The sequence below is a fragment of the Eleutherodactylus coqui genome, chromosome 9, assembly GCF_035609145.1.
Source record: "Eleutherodactylus coqui strain aEleCoq1 chromosome 9, aEleCoq1.hap1, whole genome shotgun sequence".
Classification (NCBI taxonomy): Eukaryota; Metazoa; Chordata; class Amphibia; order Anura; family Eleutherodactylidae; genus Eleutherodactylus; species Eleutherodactylus coqui.
Genome location: NC_089845.1, coordinates 83,143,026 through 83,150,385, shown reverse-complemented (window position 1 = coordinate 83,150,385; position 7,360 = coordinate 83,143,026).

The following is a 7,360-nucleotide window of genomic DNA, read 5'->3' as shown; positions in this document are numbered from 1 at the left end:
TCAACGAGATGCTTACCTTTCCAAGAAAGCTCTTCTTCAACTTGTCACCCTTGAGCACATTTCTGATGCAGAACTAAACAGGAACTGGTCGTCCACTCTCTCACTGGCCATCTTCATTGGTAGGGATTTCAACAAGCATCCTACCTTTTGAGAAATTGGTTTCCTCAGAACATTACTTTTTAAGAACCAGTGAGGACATTCATAAGCCAATGGGGCATAGCTCTGTGGAAGAGCATTCGACTGCAGATCGAGAGATCCCTGGTTCAAATCCGGGTGCCCCCTTCAAGTGCCAGCTTTACTCATGCTATTCAACGAGATGCTTACCTTTCCAAGAAAGCTCTTCTTCAACTTGTCACCCTTGAGCACATTTCTGATGCAGAACTAAACAGGAACTGGTCGTCCACTCTCTCACTGGCCATCTTCATTGGTAGGGATTTCAACAAGCATCCTACCTTTTGAGAAATTGGTTTCCTCAGAACATTACTTTTTAAGAACCAGTGAGGACATTCATAAGCCAATGGGGCATAGCTCTGTGGAAGAGCATTCGACTGCAGATCGAGAGATCCCTGGTTCAAATCCGGGTGCCCCCTTCAAGTGCCAGCTTTACTCATGCTATTCAACGAGATGCTTACCTTTCCAAGAAAGCTCTTCTTCAACTTGTCACCCTTGAGCACATTTCTGATGCAGAACTAAACAGGAACTGGTCATCCACTCTCTCACTGGCCATCTTCATTGGTAGGGATTTCAACAAGCATCCTACCTTTTGAGAAATTGGTTTCCTCAGAACATTACTTTTTAAGAACCAGTGAGCACAGTTATAAGCCAGGGGTGGCATAGCTCAGTGGAAGAGCATTCGACTGCAGATCGAGAGGTCCCTGGTTCAAATCCGGGTGCCCCCTTCAAGTGCCAGCTTTACTCATGCTATTCAACGAGATGCTTACCTTTCCAAGAAAGCTCTTCTTCAAATTGTCACCCTTGAGCACATTTCTCATGCTGAGCTGGTCGTCCACTCTCTCACTGGGAATCTTCATTGGTAGGGATTTCAACAAGCATCCTACCTTTTTAGAAATTGGTTTCCTCAGAACATTACTTTTTAAGAACCAGTGAGGACAATCATAAGCCAATGGGGCATAGCTCTGTGGAAGAGCATTCGACTGCAGATCGAGAGATCCCTGGTTCAAATCCGGGTGCCCCCTTCAAGTGCCAGCTTTACTCATGCTATTCAACGAGATGCTTACCTTTCCAAGAAAGCTCTTCTTCAACTTGTCACCCTTGAGCACATTTCTGATGCAGAACTAAACAGGAACTGCTCATCCACTCTCTCACTGGCCATCTTCATTGGTAGGGATTTCAACAAGCATCCTACATTTTGAGAAATTGGTTTCCTCAGAACATTACTTTTTAAGAACCAGTGAGGACAATCATAAGCCAATGGGGCATAGCTCAGTGGAAGAGCATTCGACTGCAGATCGAGAGGTCCCTGGTTCAAATCCGGGTGCCCCCTTACTCATGCTATTCAACGAGATGCTTACCTTTCCAAGAAAGCTCTTCTTCAAATTGTCACCCTTGAGCACATTTCTCATGCAGAACTGAACTGGTTGTCCACTCTCTCACTGGCCATCTTCATTGGTAGGGATTTCAACAAGCATCCTTACTTTTGAGAAATTGGTTTCCTCAGAACATTACTTTTTAAGAACCAGTGAGCACAGTTATAAGCCAGGGGTGGCATAGCTCAGTGGAAGAGCATTCGACTGCAGATCAAGAAGTCTGGTTCATAATCCGGGTGCCCCCTTCAAGTGCCAGCTTTACTCATGCTATTCAACGAGATGCTTACCTTTCCAAGAAAGCTCTTCTACAAATTGTCACCCTTGAGCACATTTCTCATGCAGAACTGAACTGGTCGTCCACTCTCTCACTGGGAATCTTCATTGGTAGGGATTTCAACAAGCATCCTTACTTTTGAGAAATTGGTTTCCTCAGAACATTACTTTTTAAGAACCAGTGAGGACAATCATAAGCCAAGGGGGCATAGCTCAGTGGAAGAGCATTCGACTGCAGATCGAGAGGTCCCTGGTTCAAATCCGGGTGCCACCTTCAAGTGCCAGCTTTACGCATGCTATTCAACGAGATGCTTACCTTTCCAAGAAAGCTCTTCTTCAACTTGTCACCCTTGAGCACATTTCTCATGCAGAACTGAACTGGTCGTCCACTCTCTCACTGGGAATCTTCATGGGTAGGGATTTCAACAAGCATCCTTACTTTTGAGAAATTGGTTTCCTCAGAACATTACTTTTTAAGAACCAGTGAGGACAGTTATAAGCCAGGGGTGGCATAGCTCAGTGGAAGAGCATTCGACTGCAGATCAAGAAGTCTGGTTCATAATCCGGGTGCCCCCTTCAAGTGCCAGCTTTACTCATGCTATTCAACGAGATGCTTACCTTTCCAAGAAAGCTCTTCTACAAATTGTCACCCTTGAGCACATTTCTCATGCAGAACTGAACTGGTCGTCCACTCTCTCACTGGGAATCTTCATGGGTAGGGATTTCAACAAGCATCCTTACTTTTGAGAAATTGGTTTCCTCAGAACATTACTTTTTAAGAACCAGTGAGGACAATCATAAGCCAAGGGGGCATAGCTCAGTGGAAGAGCATTCGACTGCAGATCGAGAGGTCCCTGGTTCAGATCCGGGTGCCCCCTTCAAGTGCCAGCTTTACTCATGCTATTCAACGAGATGCTTACCTTTCCAAGAAAGCTCTTCTTCAAATTGTCACCCTTGAGCACATTTCTGATGCAGAACTAAACAGGAACTGGTCATCCACTCTCTCACTGGCAATCTTCATTGGTAGGGATTTCAACAAGCATCCTACCTTTTGAGAAATTGGTTTCCTCAGAACATTACTTTTTAAGAACCAGTGAGGACAATCATAAGCCAATGGGGCATAGCTCTGTGGAAGAGCATTCGACTGCAGATCGAGAGATCCCTGGTTCAAATCCGGGTGCCCCCTTCAAGTGCCAGCTTTACTCATGCTATTCAACGAGATGCTTACCTTTCCAAGAAAGCTCTTCTTCAACTTGTCACCCTTGAGCACATTTCTCATGCTGAACTGGTCGTCCACTCTCTCACTGGGAATCTTCATTGGTAGGGATTTCAACAAGCATCCTACCTTTTTAGAAATTGGTTTCCTCAGAACATTACTTTTTAAGAACCAGTGAGGACAATCATAAGCCAAGGGGGCATAGCTCAGTGGAAGAGCATTCGACTGCAGATCGAGAGGTCCCTGGTTCAAATCCGGGTGCCACCTTCAAGTGCCAGCTTTACGCATGCTATTCAACGAGATGCTTACCTTTCCAAGAAAGCTCTTCTTCAACTTGTCACCCTTGAGCACATTTCTCATGCAGAACTGAACTGGTCGTCCACTCTCTCACTGGGAATCTTCATGGGTAGGGATTTCAACAAGCATCCTTACTTTTGAGAAATTGGTTTCCTCAGAACATTACTTTTTAAGAACCAGTGAGGACAGTTATAAGCCAGGGGTGGCATAGCTCAGTGGAAGAGCATTCGACTGCAGATCAAGAAGTCTGGTTCATAATCCGGGTGCCCCCTTCAAGTGCCAGCTTTACTCATGCTATTCAACGAGATGCTTACCTTTCCAAGAAAGCTCTTCTACAAATTGTCACCCTTGAGCACATTTCTCATGCAGAACTGAACTGGTCGTCCACTCTCTCACTGGGAATCTTCATGGGTAGGGATTTCAACAAGCATCCTTACTTTTGAGAAATTGGTTTCCTCAGAACATTACTTTTTAAGAACCAGTGAGGACAATCATAAGCCAAGGGGGCATAGCTCAGTGGAAGAGCATTCGACTGCAGATCGAGAGGTCCCTGGTTCAGATCCGGGTGCCCCCTTCAAGTGCCAGCTTTACTCATGCTATTCAACGAGATGCTTACCTTTCCAAGAAAGCTCTTCTTCAAATTGTCACCCTTGAGCACATTTCTGATGCAGAACTAAACAGGAACTGGTCATCCACTCTCTCACTGGCAATCTTCATTGGTAGGGATTTCAACAAGCATCCTACCTTTTGAGAAATTGGTTTCCTCAGAACATTACTTTTTAAGAACCAGTGAGGACAATCATAAGCCAATGGGGCATAGCTCTGTGGAAGAGCATTCGACTGCAGATCGAGAGATCCCTGGTTCAAATCCGGGTGCCCCCTTCAAGTGCCAGCTTTACTCATGCTATTCAACGAGATGCTTACCTTTCCAAGAAAGCTCTTCTTCAACTTGTCACCCTTGAGCACATTTCTGATGCAGAACTAAACAGGAACTGGTCATCCACTCTCTCACTGGCCATCTTCATTGGTAGGGATTTCAACAAGCATCCTACCTTTTGAGAAATTGGTTTCCTCAGAACATTACTTTTTAAGAACCAGTGAGGACATTCATAAGCCAATGGGGCATAGCTCTGTGGAAGAGCATTCGACTGCAGATCGAGAGATCCCTGGTTCAAATCCGGGTGCCCCCTTCAAGTGCCAGCTTTACTCATGCTATTCAACGAGATGCTTACCTTTCCAAGAAAGCTCTTCTTCAACTTGTCACCCTTGAGCACATTTCTGATGCAGAACTAAACAGGAACTGGTCATCCACTCTCTCACTGGCCATCTTCATTGGTAGGGATTTCAACAAGCATCCTACCTTTTGAGAAATTGGTTTCCTCAGAACATTACTTTTTAAGAACCAGTGAGCACAGTTATAAGCCAGGGGTGGCATAGCTCAGTGGAAGAGCATTCGACTGCAGATCGAGAGGTCCCTGGTTCAAATCCGGGTGCCCCCTTCAAGTGCCAGCTTTACTCATGCTATTCAACGAGATGCTTACCTTTCCAAGAAAGCTCTTCTTCAAATTGTCACCCTTGAGCACATTTCTCATGCTGAGCTGGTCGTCCACTCTCTCACTGGGAATCTTCATTGGTAGGGATTTCAACAAGCATCCTACCTTTTTAGAAATTGGTTTCCTCAGAACATTACTTTTTAAGAACCAGTGAGGACAATCATAAGCCAATGGGGCATAGCTCTGTGGAAGAGCATTCGACTGCAGATCGAGAGATCCCTGGTTCAAATCCGGGTGCCCCCTTCAAGTGCCAGCTTTACTCATGCTATTCAACGAGATGCTTACCTTTCCAAGAAAGCTCTTCTTCAACTTGTCACCCTTGAGCACATTTCTGATGCAGAACTAAACAGGAACTGCTCATCCACTCTCTCACTGGCCATCTTCATTGGTAGGGATTTCAACAAGCATCCTACATTTTGAGAAATTGGTTTCCTCAGAACATTACTTTTTAAGAACCAGTGAGGACAATCATAAGCCAATGGGGCATAGCTCAGTGGAAGAGCATTCGACTGCAGATCGAGAGGTCCCTGGTTCAAATCCGGGTGCCCCCTTACTCATGCTATTCAACGAGATGCTTACCTTTCCAAGAAAGCTCTTCTTCAAATTGTCACCCTTGAGCACATTTCTCATGCAGAACTGAACTGGTTGTCCACTCTCTCACTGGCCATCTTCATTGGTAGGGATTTCAACAAGCATCCTTACTTTTGAGAAATTGGTTTCCTCAGAACATTACTTTTTAAGAACCAGTGAGCACAGTTATAAGCCAGGGGTGGCATAGCTCAGTGGAAGAGCATTCGACTGCAGATCAAGAAGTCTGGTTCATAATCCGGGTGCCCCCTTCAAGTGCCAGCTTTACTCATGCTATTCAACGAGATGCTTACCTTTCCAAGAAAGCTCTTCTACAAATTGTCACCCTTGAGCACATTTCTCATGCAGAACTGAACTGGTCGTCCACTCTCTCACTGGGAATCTTCATTGGTAGGGATTTCAACAAGCATCCTTACTTTTGAGAAATTGGTTTCCTCAGAACATTACTTTTTAAGAACCAGTGAGGACAATCATAAGCCAAGGGGGCATAGCTCAGTGGAAGAGCATTCGACTGCAGATCGAGAGGTCCCTGGTTCAAATCCGGGTGCCACCTTCAAGTGCCAGCTTTACGCATGCTATTCAACGAGATGCTTACCTTTCCAAGAAAGCTCTTCTTCAACTTGTCACCCTTGAGCACATTTCTCATGCAGAACTGAACTGGTCGTCCACTCTCTCACTGGGAATCTTCATGGGTAGGGATTTCAACAAGCATCCTTACTTTTGAGAAATTGGTTTCCTCAGAACATTACTTTTTAAGAACCAGTGAGGACAGTTATAAGCCAGGGGTGGCATAGCTCAGTGGAAGAGCATTCGACTGCAGATCAAGAAGTCTGGTTCATAATCCGGGTGCCCCCTTCAAGTGCCAGCTTTACTCATGCTATTCAACGAGATGCTTACCTTTCCAAGAAAGCTCTTCTACAAATTGTCACCCTTGAGCACATTTCTCATGCAGAACTGAACTGGTCGTCCACTCTCTCACTGGGAATCTTCATGGGTAGGGATTTCAACAAGCATCCTTACTTTTGAGAAATTGGTTTCCTCAGAACATTACTTTTTAAGAACCAGTGAGGACAATCATAAGCCAAGGGGGCATAGCTCAGTGGAAGAGCATTCGACTGCAGATCGAGAGGTCCCTGGTTCAGATCCGGGTGCCCCCTTCAAGTGCCAGCTTTACTCATGCTATTCAACGAGATGCTTACCTTTCCAAGAAAGCTCTTCTTCAAATTGTCACCCTTGAGCACATTTCTGATGCAGAACTAAACAGGAACTGGTCATCCACTCTCTCACTGGCAATCTTCATTGGTAGGGATTTCAACAAGCATCCTACCTTTTGAGAAATTGGTTTCCTCAGAACATTACTTTTTAAGAACCAGTGAGGACAATCATAAGCCAATGGGGCATAGCTCTGTGGAAGAGCATTCGACTGCAGATCGAGAGATCCCTGGTTCAAATCCGGGTGCCCCCTTCAAGTGCCAGCTTTACTCATGCTATTCAACGAGATGCTTACCTTTCCAAGAAAGCTCTTCTTCAACTTGTCACCCTTGAGCACATTTCTCATGCTGAACTGGTCGTCCACTCTCTCACTGGGAATCTTCATTGGTAGGGATTTCAACAAGCATCCTACCTTTTTAGAAATTGGTTTCCTCAGAACATTACTTTTTAAGAACCAGTGAGGACAATCATAAGCCAATGGGGCATAGCTCTGTGGAAGAGCATTCGACTGCAGATCGAGAGATCCCTGGTTCAAATCCGGGTGCCCCCTTCAAGTGCCAGCTTTACTCATGCTATTCAACGAGATGCTTACCTTTCCAAGAAAGCTCTTCTTCAACTTGTCACCCTTGAGCACATTTCTCATGCTGAACTGGTCGTCCACTCTCTCACTGGGA